General features: G+C 35.3%; 1 long non-coding RNA gene across 1 annotated transcript in view; it reads left to right on the top strand.

The window, feature by feature from the left end:
* The window catches only part of LOC141908269 (uncharacterized), a 22,873-nt gene extending 4,410 nt beyond the window's left edge, over positions 1-18,463 (top strand). The window contains exons 3-4 of the long non-coding RNA XR_012619593.1: positions 15,517-15,555; positions 18,228-18,463. This is a non-coding gene — a long non-coding RNA (uncharacterized LOC141908269). The remainder of the gene's footprint in view (positions 1-15,516; positions 15,556-18,227) is intronic.

Below are 18,463 nucleotides of genomic sequence, written 5' to 3'. Positions count from 1 at the left end.
ATGCTAACTCAGGTAAAAGGAACATACCGGAACATTACGGGTGTAGCCAGCATTTTCTATGGGAGGGCTCATTCTTTGGGAAAGTGAAACTGCCACCTGATATTCGGAAAGACAGAATGGGAATACTGAAAGCACCGATGTTGACAAAGAGATGTGGGAGGACTGGAAAATTTTGAAAATATCTCCTTGCCTATTTAAAATAGGCAAGGAAATGTTCAAAAGGTCAATAAAAAGACCTGTATCCTTCTGTATCCTTCGATGTTTAAAAATTGATAAATTAATTGAATATATTGGGGTCTTTAGTCGAAACTTTTTTGGCTATACCCCTGTATGAGTTTATAAGTTAAATGGAGAGACAATTCTGACACAGTCTAGATTCATCCCTGTACAGTGTGGTGGAATCTGTACCTTAAAATTTTGAGTTGATCATTTGGGCAATGATGATACACTTAGTATACTGGATGAACCCAGATTTGAATTCAAAATTTATTTAAAATCAAAAGTTTCCTTAAAGATAGGTCGCAGTAAGAAAACTGAACTGTTGTGAAAAAATACGTACATTGTTTTGCTTTGAACTTTGTATCCAAATTGTTAAATAATGTCGCAAGAAATTAAACATGATATTTGATGTTTGATTATGAGACCAAATTCTGATTTCATTTTGCACACATACTAGATAGCTAGAAATAAACTACAAACCATGTTCAGAGCCTGTTCCATAGCCTCCTAACTAGATTCTTGGGTTAAATTAAATGAAATTGAATTAAATGAAACAAATTATATTTTTAAAAGCGATTTTCTCATCGAAGTTCAAATTATGTTTGAAATTAAAAAGAATGAGTTATATATGTGAACATTTTCTATGTAGTCCTATTATCACTTGTCTAGCCTAAGAAGCAAATAAGCTTATCATGGCACCATGTCAATGCATGTTTCCATGTGCTTGCCTAGAATAAGAATTTTTCAGAATATTTCACCAACTCAGTACAATAGCCATACTTTCTCATACAGGAGTTATCACCTAAGTTCATCACAACAGATGAATTAAATAGTCAATTCATGATCTGTCCCTGATATGTTTGACGATTCAGTGTAGGCATCTAAACACTTGCTAAAATACCTTTCTTTTGGCTTTTACAGGTTTTTTATTCAGACCCCTATCCACATGTCTGGTACATATTTGTCACATCCCTAACCCCTACTTGCGTACACTTTATTGCAAGCCTTTTAGGTTTTCCAACCCCTTATGAAATAGGTTTTAAGTGTTTGTTCATTCATCGATATATAATTAGTGGAATAGTTAACACTCGAGGAACTTGCTGTTAGCTTTGATGGAGTAAAATTCAGTTTGATTACATGAAATCTAAAGCAAATTTTCGTTACTGCCTATAGGATGTCTACTGAAACTATATCTGAGCCTACACATTTTTGATACTCGGTATATGCCATAGCTGGGTGAGGTAACTGTCATGGTTGTAATACAATGATGAAGAACTATGGAATATGTAACATTTTGAAATGTTTCCCAAGGGATAAAGTAGATACTTATCTATATAAAATCAAAATTTAAAATTCCAAACCTATAAGAAGTATAGATTGTTAGCAGATCTTGTAATTAGTAACATAACGATAATGCTTAAATAAAATTGTTCTTTACGCGGTGATAAGTTTATTGGCTACATTTCCCAGAATTTGATGATTGGATAGGCTTTTTTTTTCTGGATCAATTATTCGAGTAATTATTGCATAATCTTGCACTCGTTTGGTGGTTGTGTAAATTTTGCTGGCAGCGTGTAAATCTAGGCAACTTAGATATTAAGGCTAGTGTTTTCGAGTGGAACGACGGATCTGTAGAAAAAAAGCGTGTTGGATAATAGAGCTTTTGCACATTTTTATGCGGTATTCAGCATTTATTTTGGCTCGGTTTTGTTCAGATTTTTCTCGGCAAAATGCCTATTCTTGCGGGCAAGTCGTATATTCATGTATAGTGACGTTTTGCTTATACTTTACAATGGTTCAACCTCAAAACCTTAGATATAAAGTCATTATTCATGATCAAATTTACAAAAAATTGATGTCCTCATTTCGAGATTTCGCTGATAAAAAGAGGGCACATGATAATAATGAATGAACGCATTATTTGTATGGAAAAGCTTTCAGGGGTTATATAATGAACGTTGTCAAAAGTTTGCACATTTTACGTCGCACGAAAATCAAACTTCGATTTTTGTATTACGCTCTTACAAAAAAAAAACCATAGTGAGAAGGTAAGTAGCCATGCTTTGGGGGAAATATATAGAAATGGAATTTAGGTTATTCAATTACAAGGCAATGGTGGCAGATTGGCATTCGATAACCAAGTTTGATGATACGTGTATGTTGAAAGTCGCATTCGATTCCAATAAGCAGAAATTTTTCGCAGCAAGAGTTTAGCAAAAATTGTTAAAAGTACCGGGTAAACAATCAAGTTTAATTCTTTATTTTTTTTCACTTTGTTTTTATGAGAAAGAACGTCGTCTCAAAATTGTACACTCTGATGGCTCGTTTTCTGCGTTATAATCGAAGTCAAAAGCGGCCAGCAATGAGAAACTTCAAAACGGGGAAAAGAACGAGGTCTGAGAACAATTAGATTATTCGAGTCTTTCGGCTTGTGTGTTCTCAGTTGCTCGATCTCAGGTCACACATTTTCTACATATATGTAAGCGGCAATTATATGCAAATTTTTGTCTCGTTTTCGTTGGTTAAGTGGCTGGAATTTAGTCAGAAAAACAGGAAGTTCTTTTTCCTGCATTTTGCTGATAAATACTCTTCGGCTAAATAACGAGGGATGCACGCTTTGTTATTTATCGTAGAATTATCCCCGTTCGATTGCGATAACGGAAATGTGGTTATTAATTTTTTTAATGAAAATGTTGTGTGTGTGTATATGTATAATTATTATATGTTCCTTGGCGATCGCTAGAGATTTCAATCAATCAAAGATAGATTTACTCGATATTTTTGCCAAGAATTGAGATCGTTTATTGAGAAATTTATGCTTCTTTTACACCCGCGTGTACAGTGTTTATGCGCGTAAAGACAAATGTTTCTCGCCCAAATCTGCACAGTAAGGCATAAACGCGGAATATACTTAAAATCTGCATTGAGTGTTTCGTGACTGTGTGTATTGTTTATTAGGTAAACCCGGTGTTAGCGGGGCAGGATTTTGGTGTGAAGGTAACCATCGTTATGGTAACGGCCTGACAATATGTTTTGTGTTTCACACTTTTAGGCACATGAATAAAGACTGTTTCATTGAATAGTGCAGGTTATGAATGACGTTTATGGTTCAAGAGATTTTTTCAAATAATCGTTTTCGAGTTAATTGATATTTGTCCCTCCTATTTGTCTAAAACTGTATAACTATTCAAATTTTGGCATTTTTGGATTTTTATTGCCACCTCAATGATCTGAATTCTCTTTTTGATATTCGGATCGTGAAAAATGATCTTGCTTTGTGAATTTCACCAGTTTTCAGTGTGATATTCGTTTGCCGAAATGACACAAATGGGTGCTCGATTTTCTTGCTTTTACTGACGGCTAAAACAGAAAGGATTGTTTTTTGCTGAAATCATCGAAATGACGAGTATATATGATATTCGTGTGTGTGATTGTATTAATTGTTATACGCAGCTGTTTTGAAGAGCCATGGCGCAATCGTTTTCCGAATTCTGATATGGGAAAATTAGATTTCTAGTGGCAAAGTGGATGAAATTACCGTAGAATATATTGCAAGCCACAAATAACATGTGCTCTTTAAAATGCAGAATCATGGATTTTTTTCTGGAAAATCTATCCCCACTTTTTTGTTTAATTACGAGCTTTTCTATCAATATTGTAAAAAATGTGTACTAATGTAGAAATGTACAACTGGACATCGCTATTGTCATTGAAATTTGAAATTCAAGTCTATTGGTAGTTAATCATAGCTTAGTTATAATCTGATACTGAATTGGTTTTATGATATGACAATACTTAGATTTAGTTTCGTTATCTATAGGCACTGTCACTCACTTATTATTGACTAACCAAGAAATTAGATCCTAGATTGATTTACCAACAATATAAAAACAGTAAGATTTCTTTCAGATCAAATTCTCTTCCGGTTATTTTAATTAAAGGTTCTATGGGAAATATTGCGCTTTGGTGATCATAACATCAAAATCAAAACTAGCCAAAGAAATTTAGAAAACCCTGGTTGGATCCCAGAGCTGCCAACTGCCTGATTTTCAGTATTTGTAACTGCTTTATAACAAGAAATACTCATTTGATTTGTTTGATGCATTCAGAAATTTGAAAGATGTTACTGGAGGTCTTACGGTTGATTACTGATTAATTAGAACAATTTCTTTCATATTTCAATGAAATGTTGCTGAAAAGAATTCAATTTGTTACTGATAGCACATAGTGGATGGCAGCCCAGGTATCCCATCGTATTTCAGCAATAACGCCACCGATGTTCGAGTAGATGAAGTAATAAAAATTGTCGACCACGAAATCGTAACTAGGGATCTAACTAAAAATGATACTTAAAAGATACACATGCCACTTATTTTAGAAGATGACTGCCATCAAGGTATACATTTCGCTGGCGTAACTCTGGCAATGCGATGAGCTAGGAAGCTGCGCGTATCGAGCAAATTTCACTGTTATATGGCAAAAACTGGCGGCAGCCTCTTATAAATCACACAAAACTGGCCAAAAATAACTGTTCGCATAGCAGCATGCGCGCTTGTTTTATTACCAACATTCAAAACACGCAAAAACTGACATGTTTCTCCCCGAAAAACGCTGTGTTCGTTATTTTGCTGAAAGAATTATGGCTGTGGCAGATAAGCAAATTCTTTGGTATATTACAGAAAGCTTGCTCACCGAGTCGCTAGTTGCTTATGTGAAATATCTCACATTTGCGGTTTCAAGTATTTAAGTAAACCAGTTTATTCCGGTATTGCGAAACAAAATATATCATATTTTCGATTATATTATATGTACGGTATACATCGTACAATTTTAGAGTTTTAACTAAGAGTCCCATTTCACGAGTTTTTAAGTGCAACAATTCTTTGTTTTTTGCGTTATATATCGACGCTGTTTGCCTTTTGCAAATCTTAATGTTTGTGCGGATATGAGCCTGGATGGCTTTGTGAGAATATCTTGTAAATTTGTCAGTTCGGATTTTAGGTTGTTGTGTAAGTCTTCTTGATAAAATCACAGTGTTATGTACCAATTCAAAATTCTAACGAAATATTCAGTACTCGAAACAGTTGTATATTTCTGTTGTTGTTTTCATACGGAAAGCGAAGCTACGAAACGCTACTAATTCCAAATTCCGCTGTACCTGCCGTGCAGGTTTTCACAAAGACATATGTTTTAATGAAAACCAGTCTATGATATTTTCCTTAATTATAAATGATATAAACAAATAAAAATTTTCAAGAACTGTTATTAGTGCAATATGTTGATACATATCCTGTGTAAACTAATTCTTCTGGAATTTCCTACATCTTAATGTAATCTGGATGTTCATAGTTAATTTGCGTATTTTAATAAGGTCACTGTATATGTATATATAAAGGAGTGATAGCTTTTTACTTGTATTCTGACGTATTTGTTTCATTTATCGGTCATGGAGAACTTTGAGATGTAAGAATGCTCGGTACTAAGTGAGAAAAAAAAACTTGAAAAATTGTATATTTTCTTCGGAAATTGGAACGATTAGGAAGTTTTCTGTTGTGAGTTTCACTGAGGTATGTATGTTGGTTTGAAAGTTCTGAATGTGTACCTTTATCCAGGTGTTCATATACTAAATTGCTGTAAACATATCCCTGTGATATCTAATAATCCTATAGAGTCTCCTGATATTGGCGATAAAAGCAAAGGTGCTGCATGATGGGTAGTAAAATGGTTTCAGAAATATTATTTTTTGAAAACTCAATTTTCATGTGTAGAGTAGATATTTAGTGTTATCACATAGTAGATATTTAGTGTTATTGAATTTTCACCATACTTAATTAGAGAGGGCGTTCACACATAAATCACTAGGTTAGATTTCTTTACAAATACTATCAAAATGATGCTATGGCAAGTGAGGTGAGTCACTTCCAGAACCAGCAAGGTTAATACTGAATGATTCGACCAGTGCTGATGTATGGCATGGGTCATGTCAAATAGGCGTTAACCAATTTGGCACCAGTTCGAATGGTTGGCCTGGGCCTAATCGGGAGCAGTTCAAAAACTTTTATCCGATCGAGGCCAATATGATTTATTTGATTGAACCTCGGAGTAGTCATTTGACAAAAGATTACTCCAAGATTGAACCATCCTATCTTGGTGCGCACTATGCAGCATGCCTTGTTGTTAGGATTGCTAGCATGATACATTATGAATCTAAAGGGACTTTCTTGAAACTGAGCATATGAGTTCGAGAGGTCCAGCCATATTCAAAATGGTGATCCTCTTCCAATATGACCGCCATTGTTGCCTTTTTAAACTCCTCATAAACCCCATCAAGCGAACAAAACAATCGATTGCTTTAAATTTTGATGTATAAAGCTTGATGCACACCTTTGCTTTCATCAGATGATGTGTGGTCGCATACAATGGACCAATGCTGCGAACGAAATCGCATCGAACCCGCACATTTTTAACATTTCCTGGTTCATCGATTGAGAGGGCCTCCAATTGGATCCTGTCACACCACTTCGTCTTGCATTCTGATTGGCTACTGACGATTTTCGTTTAAAAAAAACAATCCCGTGTAATTAAATCGAGCATGTGAAAATATCGAACATGTTTGATTTGCTGAGATCAAGCGATGAATGCGATGAAATCGGCTCCAGATGTTATCGCATACCTTTAAGATGATACCAAAAAAAAAAGGCAAACGTATGATGATGATGTGATGTGATGAGTTCGTATTGAGGCGAGACGTTCGCCCGTGTTGAAAAATGGTGATTATCCTCCGTCCAATATGGCAGTCATAGTAGCCTTTTTGAATTTCTGATTCACACGATTATGCTATTGAGAAATTCTAATCAAGATGGATACTGCTTATCCTAGGGAGACAAATGTGGCATTAGCCGCATTCTAGTTTCTACCTATGGCTTAAATCTGAAAATACAAAACCCAATTTATCGATTTGCAGATGATATGATTCTCGTAATCCTGGTTTTATCGAAGCCATGATTTTAACACGTTCGCTGCCACCTAGCGGTCCGGTCGCCATTGCCAACGCTAATTTTTGACATTATACAATTTATATGCTGCCAGCACTATTTGTACGTTGATAAATCAATATACTGATCTATTTTAGTATAAAAAACCAATGTCTCGTCACTGGCAATGGTGAAGAGATTCTCAATTTTTTCTTGTCCCCATTGCCAGTGAAAAGTATGAAAAATCAAATAAAATCTAAAAGAATAAAAGTTTTATTGTAAAAATGATGTAGAATGATTTTAGTCGTTATATTCTCTCTAAATATTGGCTGGATAAGAAGCTAGAATTCATTGCTTTCCGAAGATTTTTTTGAAAAAATTTCAAGTGTGCACCAGACTTGACTTACCCCCATAAATAATATCTTAGTCTCTCCATACTGCCAGACAATTGTTAGCTGGTTTCTTGCCTCTGCCAGGTCATTCATAACGCTATGAAATGACATTGAATCGATGACGATATAACTCGTCATGGCAAACTGCGGTGCACCCACCATGACGATTTATCTCGTCAGCGGCAGCGAACGTGTTAAGCACATTAATTCAATATTGAACAGTACCCCTTGAAAGATAAATGTTGCTAATGCACGAATTAAAATATGTTTGATGATATCTCAATAACAGAATTTTTTGCGTCTGTTTCAGCGATGTTCGTTCTCGGCACAATTTTCTCTTGATTCTGGTTCCTCTTTATTCTATTCCTCCGGTATATTCCGGAATTTATTGGCTTGCCGCGAACTTTATCCGATCAAAGAATTCTTGCGCATTCGTCGTAAATTAATAATGATCGAAACATGCCAGTAATTTTCTACCATCATTTCCATGGCAATGATCGTAGGAATGTAATTTAAAATTCATTAAAATACAAATCTCGTTTTCGTATGGCATAGAATTATTTCTATGTGATATATATATATATATATATATATATATATATATATATATATATATATATATATATATATATATATATATATATATATATATATATATATATATATATATATATAATAATATTATAAATATTCTGAGATGAAGTGCTGTAGATATGATAGGATAGAGGACAACTTTTGCCTTCATATTCATGCAATTGTGGCTGGCATAGGCATGATAAATATTACTCAGATCATTCAGAAACATTGTTTTTTTGAAACATTGTTTTTTTTGCTTCATCCTTTTATGGCAATAATTTTATGGTCGGTATTGGGGAAATTAAAAAAATGTAAAACTAACAAACTTATACGTCATTATGGTTTAAATCTGAAAGATTGAAATACCATATATATTGGTAACAAAAACAGTCGGTGTAATATGATAATTTTTTGACGCCTTATAAAACGTTACCATTATGAAACCTAAACAATGTTAACCATTCAGCGTCATTTTACAAACGACAGCCGTAAATCGATGTGCAAAACGTCACAGGTCTATGTGTACACAAACAAGCTATCTGGCAAAATATTATTGACATAGATGTAGAATGGCTTCCTGTGATTATATAATGACCTATATTTGAACGTGGAAATGTTATATTGCATTGAATATCATTAGAAGACGTATTGTAATAGTAAAGGATGTATGATTATATCAGAAGCGGCAGGCATAAATAGAAATGATAAGTAAATCGGATTATTCGGTTAAATGGCAGATGTATACACGATTTGGAAGTCTGATATAAAAGTCAGACCCTGACGTGGGCATGCCGGTGGAATGACGAAGCTATCTACGATGTGTGTAGGGCCGGCGTGAATTTCATCAGCGGCTACAAGCGGTCAATATGAAAATGTGTAAACATATAATTTCAATATTCAAACGTTTTAGAAAATATGTTTGATATTAGGAGTATGCAGGTTTTGTGAGATTAGCAATTTATAATAGCATAGCTATCATATACGGCTCCGCGTCCTCTGATGGCATGTGTATTAGGTGACAATTCAATTCAATTCTTTATTGATCCTTATTACATTGAAATTTTGGGATAAAATTCCCAAATTCAATAAATACAAGTTTTAAAATAAATTAATACAACATACATGACACACGGGTAATTCATACAGAACAACATAAGCATGTTATTTTAAAGGACAATGTCTACTTCAACCCACCCAGACTCAAGACTCTAGGATATCGAGTGACAGCCATACCCGTGGCCCGGGCCGGCTCCTAGGCCACACGATATGCTCGAAGTCATGATGAAGCAGACATCAGAAGAGCTCGTTCTTCAACCATGGAGGCAATGAAGTTGCAGACCAGCTTAGAGGCATAAGTAAATGAAGTCGGTCGCAAGTTCGCGATCAATTATTGAGAATTTTCAATAAAAAAATCTAAACCACTACTAGAGTCGAAGACCCGCTGTATCATCTACCCAATCGCCAAATCTCATCATTCCCCAAATTTCTTAAAACTTCGATTTCAAATTTGCAATTCCACATTAGCTTAGCCCAGAAATTATACATTTTTTTCGCAGGCGTCAAATAATTTTCTAAAATTAATTTTCTTGTTCGATTTTAATTTGGTTTTGCCAAGTTGCCTGTTCTCTCAGGAAGTTAGGAATTAGAATTGTAGCTATGACAAAATGCGATAAACCCACTACGATGACGAGTCACAGTGAATGAAGGAAAATTTTTTAGTTAACTAGAATGAAAATTTGAATACGCAGAGTTTCGTTCATTGAATGAAAATTGTCAGCGTATTAATTAATTGATGACAGTTGGCATGAATTTAGATATTTTAGTTTTAAAATCCCAAGATGTTATAGTCCTTCATCAGGTAGCATGGAAAATCCTCATGAGAATTCATAAAGAAAACGGTCAGTGTTTTAATATCAAGTTAAACGACATCGCTAATTGAATAAGTTATTTCCTCATGAAAATTAGATCCTCTGAAAATTTCCTTGTAATCGCCATCGATTATAAACAATATATATGCCCTGTAATAACTCAGAAATTCCCATCAATTGCATTGTATTCTATTCATTTCATCGGCCGCGGTCAATACTCGTGTGAATTATCATGTCAACCCGATTCTATTTCATTTCATATTGTCTCGAGAAACTATGGCAACTGATAATTGGTATTAATTAATAATCTCTTTCGCGCTGAATGAAAACAGTGCGACGATTGTGTACGATATAATTCGTGTCATCTTCTTCGCAGAGAAAGCGTTTATTATATTAGAGAATCCGGCGGGGTTAATGTAATTGTTCTAACTATCGGCATCTTGCTGTTTCCATGGTAATTTAATCTCGGCGCTCTGTTGCGCTTAATTGCCGGCTATCGCTGACCGGAATTGCAGTTATACACTTACAACGTATTTCGTTATGTTAACATGTCTCCTTCTCTTCTGAGTTGAAATAGGTGTCATCTAAAAGAATGACCACACTGGAAAGTATCCAATCCGTTACACTCATGATCTGGATATCCTCCTCGCCAGGGATTCAAACCTGATGGTATCGAGTCTCGGCCATGGCTTAAAACGCTGCCACACTAGACCCGATGCACAGGTTTTCAGCAAGAAAACTTGCGGCACCAATCGGATGGCCCGTTGTATAATTGCTGAGGCAAATTTCACGGATAAACTATATGGAAAAACCCGGGCTGAAATGAAAGGGGATATCTAATTGACTAATGATGACGATATCTAAGCTGCGCACTCAGGCTGAAGCCAACTTGATATCGTTTTGCTGATAAAACTTTTTTTCTGGGTTGAACACTGAACTTCTTGATTGGAAGACTCTTGAGGGGGTTGAAATATTTTTTCTATTAATTCTAGTCATTTTCATTCAAGCAACTCGAATCAACATGGATCAAATTGTCCATTTACTTGAGCAACGTGCTAGCAATGATTTGCCTACCACGTCCAATAACCATATCGCTTGTCAAGATGCTTTGATTTGATTTGCAAGATGGCGCATATGACATAAGCATTCGGCTATAGATCAAAAACAAAATGGCAGCCTTTTCAATCGCAGAAAATTCAGATTCCGGTTCTGGAGAGTAAGGTCATTTATGTCAATTTGTGCCAGGTGATAGTAATTGACGGAGTAAAGCGATTTGATACAAGTTGCTTAAATGTCTTAAATCATTCAAATGATCAATGACTAGCCTACGGGTACGTGATAATCGTGGCAACCTGAGCGCAGCACTGAATAGCGACTGTCGCTCCTGGTTCCGTTGCATAGTAGGGTCACCTGTGTTTGGCTCAATGGCCCGTATGCGTTTTGATGAAAAATGTCTGCCCTTTGCAGCCCAACCTATTCATTGCCTCAATTAAGAGCATGTACATTAGGCCTATGTAGCATGACCTAAAAAAAAAATATATATATTGAATTTCAAGTCGTATTCGTAGATGGCCACCAGGGGCTTTGAGAAAGAATTATTCTATCCTGTCTATATCTGGTTCTTTGAACCTCTATACCCTAATATACCATCGCCTACCAAATATCGTATAGTAGCATGGTTTACCTTGTACAGGCTCATATGTTACCTGTTTTTATCAACTTTGATATTGTCATCGAAACTGTAAATCTGAATGTCAAATTGCTACATCTTGCCCATTTACAAGAAACATTGGAAATGATGATGTACCATTGCGTGCACATCAATCGGAACTTCTTTTCATTAATCAATATGAGGAGGGGAATATTTTCATCATAAGATTTTATTGTTGTATGAAGTGGAGCATTTGAGGCAGTTTTGTTAATCTAGTTCATAACTAACTTTCTTTCATTTGGTTGAAATAAAACAGTTACTTTCAACAATATTGATTTCATTAAATCATTTCATGTTTATAAAACCAGGCGTCCTTACTTGGCCATGTAAGCAGATGTGAATCACAATAAATTCTTGTTTCACATCCTAGAATGACTGGGCCTCATTCGTGGTTCATTCAGTATCCATTTGAATTTTTACGGTTTTCAAGCATTTGCACAAAAGTTAGATCGTAAGAATGACTCATTGGATCAGAACTATCCTGGAGCAATCTTTCGCTCATTATTACTGTAACTAGTTTGATTTTCACCTCAATTGATATTCAATGACTAATTCCCTCACTCACTTATCTTAATTCTGCTGAGCCGAGATTCTTTTCGAAATGAGCTTTCCCTCAATTACCCGCGCGATAACAACAACAATCTACGACTCTAATCGGTAACTCTTCTGCGTGCGTGTTGTCGAGAAATTGTGTCGTTTTCGTTGCCATGGAAATCAATAAGCCGGCATTCGAACGAATGAACGAACGGCAGCGGATTTTTACTCACGAATAATACGGAACAGTCAGAGCTGAGACCGGGGTGGCTGTTGTGCGTTTGAAACGCTGTTGCTGCTGCTAAATGTCAGCTGGGACAGTTTTCGCGTTATCCGCGTTGAGAATGATAAAGAGCTCGTATTGTAAGTATAGATTATCAAACATTGTAAGCTTTCGATAGGTATTCATCACCGCGCGTAGCGTTACAAACTTGTTAACGTCGCCATTTAGTAGTAGAAACATCGGCTTATTTGTCACTACAGTCATATTGCTGGGCTTGATTTGATTTCAGCGATTTTGGTTTAACTTCGTGAAGTTTACGTTTCAATAGTTCATTTTTTCAGGGCAATACAATTTAGTTAATAATCATTTATCTAAATTTATTTTCTATTAATTAGTCGAAGTGTCTAACTTGCAAAGGGGGTAGAAGCAGTTGCAAGTTTACGCTTTGACTCACTAATTGAAGATGAATTTAGATAAATGATAATGAACAAATTCGTATTTAGACATTCAACAAATCGGATCTTGCTGGAAATTTTAGAAATTTATGAGAAAACTTAGCGTCGGACAGTTTTTCGGCTATTTCATTAGTTATTGGAAATCGTTACCATTTCATTTGATCGTTTTTTTGCTTATGTGTCTAAAGATTTATCATATATGGTGCATTTTGTATGCCTAATTGATTAATTTACCTAATTAGTCCACTTCACATGATGATTTATCAATTAATTGCTATGTGGGGATTTGATTAAAAAACTAATTCATGAATTGGAGCGCGCGCTTGTTTTTATACAATGCTTATACATCATACGCGTATTTTTTTGTAATTGGTATCTCAGTATTTAACTAATTCATTTCTAGAATTTACGTTTTGTTGTCGATATGGAAAATGTTGCCCTGAAATATCTTCATAGATAACCATTGATGAAACACGCTGTCCATTTAAGTAGATAATCTAAAATCCTGTACTGAAAATAAGAGTTCGAAATGTTGTGAGAGTCCTAAGGGGCATATTCAAGGGCCATTTCCCTCACAACAAACTTCTCTAAATTCAACTCAATACATGATTTATCGTTTCATCCCCTATTCCTTTTCTTTGTTTATTCCATTCATTAATTGACCCCTCTTTCTATTTTCATTTTTAGCTAATATTCACCATTGCATTATAACTAAGTACCCCAATTTACTCGGCTTCAGATATGTTTCACATTACCTCGCGATGCACTCTTGCCAAATTTTAGTAATTAATGGATAGATTTTTAATCGTCTGCAAATTTGGTTTAATTAAATCACCATCTGTCACTGCCCACGACTGCGCACTTGGCTATTTGTAGCCAAATTGCAGGTCACAAAGTGGCGCCACTAGTTGCTGGCACCACTTCACTTTCAGGGGGTGCCATTTTGTGAATCGCGCATGGCGACTGATGGCAAGGGGATACCGGCAAGGCTACTGATGGAAGCTAGGATTTGGCGTTAATCCGCAAGGATCGCTAGTGGCAATGGGTTATCGTGCTTCAATATTTTCTGCATTTCAATTTGAGTCAACTTTTCCGATTAGTACCAGGTAAATCAATGTTCAGATCTATACCATACACTGATTGAGAAAAGGGAATCTTATATATATCCTAAAAATCAAGTTCAAATTTCATGGAAAATGAACTGATTTTCGCTACAAATAACCCGGTGTTTTGTTGCACCATGTGGTATTGCCGGTATATCGCATTCGCTGAATATCTAGGATGCAAGATACTGAGTGATCTGGTTGCTGGAAACTGCAGGCGACATTGTAGTAAATGTTTTGCTTGCGACGAAAATTGGCAACAAATTGTCAAGAAATCGCCTAGTGCATGAATGGCTTTATCACTTTATAAGTCTCCTTGTTCTCGTCCTCCTTAGGCGGGGTTTAGAATTTGATTCGATCGAGAATTCACCTTTTATTTTAGCCCAGGTTTTTCCATTTATAGTATATCCGTGAAATTTGCAACAGGGATCATACAACAGGCAATCTGAATAGTGCTGTACGTATTTGTTCTGCTTACCTAAGCACTCGGGCTGATCAGGCAGGAGTTTGTGCCATGTCATAATTTTTCAATACCCCTAGGTGCATTAGGATATAACCAAAATGTTGAATTATCAGCTCTAGGAAATTTCAGACTTTTAATTCTTAGCACGGGATTTCATATCATTTCTTCGTAGAATTTACTTCACTTCAACTACTTACTTACTAACTTAGGTAACATCGAGAAATAACAATTGCTACTGATGATTTCTGAATTTTTCCGCATTTCATACATGTCTTCAAAATCCAAGAGGCTAGTAGGAATTTTGTATCATTATTTATATGTGAGTGGTAAAATACGAATGTAGCCTTTTGTGGAAAAAAATTGATTCAAACTTTTGAACTTCGCTGAAGAACTTGAGGTGATGAATATATAATGAGTTGAAATAGTCAATTGAAGTATGATTTTGTACTGAGTGCACTTAAAATCGCATTTTGATGATCTGGCGAATAATTGTCAGTTACTCGGATTTGTGAATGTTGCATCGCGTGAGGTTGGTAGTACGTATTTCGTAGGAGGAAAATCGTACGGCGTGCTGCGATATAAATGTCGAATCGCGCAATCCGGACACATCAACGAATTATCGCCATTTCCATGGCAATTCTTTGTGGGAAACAAATTATCGTCAATTCTTTTCAAGCTGTGAACAATAGATGATGATGGATTTTTTTCCAGTCAAATGCGTGCAGTTTCAGTTGTTTTTCGTTGCTGCGTTACAGTCGTATCCACCTGCTGTTATGGAATAATTTTTCTGCTGTTTCTGCAAATTTTTTATGCCAACTAAAAGTTCAGCGTGTATACAATTGATGAGAGGACAGATATTGCCGTGTGGAAATCAATATATGACCATTAGAATAACTCATTGGAAATCATTTCATATCTTAGAAAACCATTTGTCTATTCTCGTGATGTCTCTTCTTTCATTTTGATTATATTGTGTATGGTCTGTCATTTTCTTTCAGCTTTCGGTAGTGGTTCGCAAAAAGCCTTGGACAATGGGGGTAATTTTGATGTTGTAAAACTGTTGATAAGTTGTCAGAAACATGGTTCCCGCAGTACAGGGAAATTGGGAAAAACTTGGGGATTTTGAAATTATAATTCCCAGTTAGGAAATATTTGAGAATTTGAGAATTTTTTTTCTAATCAGGGAAACATTTGGAAAAATTCATTAACGTGGTACATTTTATGTATAGCATTTGCCGAGGGCAACTTTCTTCGACAATTTTTCATGAAAATCACCTTTATCAACCAGTCACTACAACGTTGACTGTAGTATGATGGTACCAGGTATCTGTTCATTTTTACCTTTTTACCAAGGCCCCCATTTTCCATTTGGGAAAATTGAAAAATCACCCGTGAAATACTTTGGGAATTTTCAATTCATGTAACTGTGGGAACCATGCAGAAAGAAATTTGTATCTCATATTTGTAGTATTTGAGGTGTTTACTAAGGCAGTTTTATTGACTGGGTATCACTTACATATAATAGTCATTCAAAATGATTGAAAATTGTCTCTTGGTTGAAATATTATGGAACTATAAATGGGCCAAGGGCTGACTGAAAATGTGGGCGAGTGGTTAGAGCATTCGCCTCTGGGAAGACGGGTCGTGGGTTCGAACCCCGTACATTACCGTAGTGTCCTCAGGCAAGACATTTATCCTCTCTCCACCCAGGAGTAAATGGGTACCTGGTCTGATAGATGACTCCTGGACGTCTAGCAGCTGCTCGGTTTTTACTTCTCAGAAATTGATGACTGATAAATGTTTAGTTATAGCATGGACTGAGTCCATGGTTATAGGCTGGGGGTAATAGTACCATTAATGGAAAGCGCCATTGAATATCGGATCATGGTGAAAAGAGCACTATAGAAATTATGTAACTATTACTAAAATGCCCAGTCTTTAAGCAGTCTGTTTTCATATAACATTTTGCTTAGACATTGTTGTATTGTTGTTTAGCAGTGATTTGCTGCTTCATATGTTGTGGTGTTTTTCTGACTTATTTTGTAGCCATTTATTTTTTCTTTCAATAGTTATTATTGTCTCCGTTCCTTTTGTGTAGAATTTTCTTTGAGTAATGGGTATTGTTCGTTTTACGATTTCTAAACTCTGTCACGTATAGCGTATGAAATTTCATCTGGTAGTCATTCCTTCGCTTCTATGAGTTAACACATGAACTGCAATGAAATAATTACAAATGGAATTCGATCTAAAGTTTTGTTGTTGTTTTAACAGTTTCTCACTGGTGCGAAATTCATGCCTTATTTTTAACGTTGTCTTTGGGCCTGTAGATTGAAATGGCATGCCACAAATTTCATCGGCGTTGTTCATCCGTTTTTCGCGATGATTATCAAATATCATCTGGATAGTGTTAGAATTCAGTCGATATTTCCCTTGCAAATTACCATATTTTTCATATTCGCATATTGATCAAATCAGCCAGGTTTTTTTTTTCGAAAATAGTCGGTGAAGATGTATCAGCTGAATAAATAATTCAATTCGTTATTATTGTAACCTGCCTGAAAACTATCTATTAGTTCGTGAAAGCAACTTATTCACCCGAATGTACACTGAGGTCAAGTGATCATTTTATTTAGATCATATTTGAGGCATTCGTATCTAAAACCAATTCAAAAGATGCTTAAATCATTAGAATCATTGTCAATTTCTCGTAAAATCTTTGGATATACTGTTAAGCTTAGACTTATGTGTGTTCTATTAGTTACTAGACAACAACACAATGGTTTTATCTTAAATACCCTTGCGATGTATGTTTTTATATATGGACCAGGTGATTTTGAATGGATTAAGACTGTGTTCCTGAGTAACAACTGTGTTCCTGAATAAGTTATGCATAGAAATAAATTGCTGCCTCGTTAACCTCGCTATATATGTATCGTACTTAATCTATAATTACCACTGATAAGATCTGGAACAGGTATATAAGCACTTACAAATTTGAGCATAATATCACTGATTTCATATTACGATGGCTTAGATTATGAAAGAATGTCATTTTACTTCGAGTTTTAAGTTCAACAATTGAATTAAGTTTCTGGGAATCAACATTTCAAGGTTTACTGGTATCAGCAGCAACCCTGAAACATTTCTTCATTTTGATCAATTCTTACAAACTTTCTGAATATAAACGTTTTATAACTGACCTGCTTTCTAAACAAATTCTGTTGGTTCTGGTTCGAATGTAACTATAAGATTTTTCAATGACTCACTGACACTCTGTTCTTAGATCAGGCCAACAGCTCCAAATAGTACTAAAGGAAATAGAAATTTAGATTTGTCTTCTGAGTTATAGTCATCAGAACCCTTCGTTCCTGATGATTTCATTCAGCACCTCATCAATTGTTATCCTTACCTGTTTTCCAAAATCATAAGGAAAATATTAATGAAATTTGGATGACTTTCAAGAAAAAATGTCTGCATCAAAAAAGATTAAAATGCAACGCAACTATGAAGGTATTTGCCATGACTATTATAACCATGCATGTCAAACTAGTTTTGATGCGGATTAGAAAAGTGTATATTTTGTCAGGATGTTTCATACAGTGTTTTGCTAAATCTATTAGCCAGGTGCGTTTCATATATATGTATAATTAGTATTTTGCTCAAGTATACATACTCTAATGAATACTCTGATTTTCCAATGTTTTCACAGCTATGGGGCTCGAAAAATTGATGTTGAAGTGTCCTGTTACACCGCTGTTTACAACAACTATGAAATATCATTTCTGCCTAAATATTTCTGTTACCGATATATACGCATGTGTTAGAAATTACTGATTTTTTAGAATCCTAAAATCAATAAAGGATGTCATTTCGACAAACGAAATTCCCGTATGTATAGAATGTAGCTTTTTCATAATTCTTTGTTTGAAAAATCAATGGCTCACT

The sequence above is a fragment of the Tubulanus polymorphus genome, chromosome 7 (genome assembly GCF_964204645.1).
Source record: "Tubulanus polymorphus chromosome 7, tnTubPoly1.2, whole genome shotgun sequence".
Lineage (NCBI taxonomy): Eukaryota > Metazoa > Nemertea > Palaeonemertea > Tubulaniformes > Tubulanidae > Tubulanus > Tubulanus polymorphus.
This window is presented reverse-complemented; position numbering and strand designations above follow the sequence as displayed.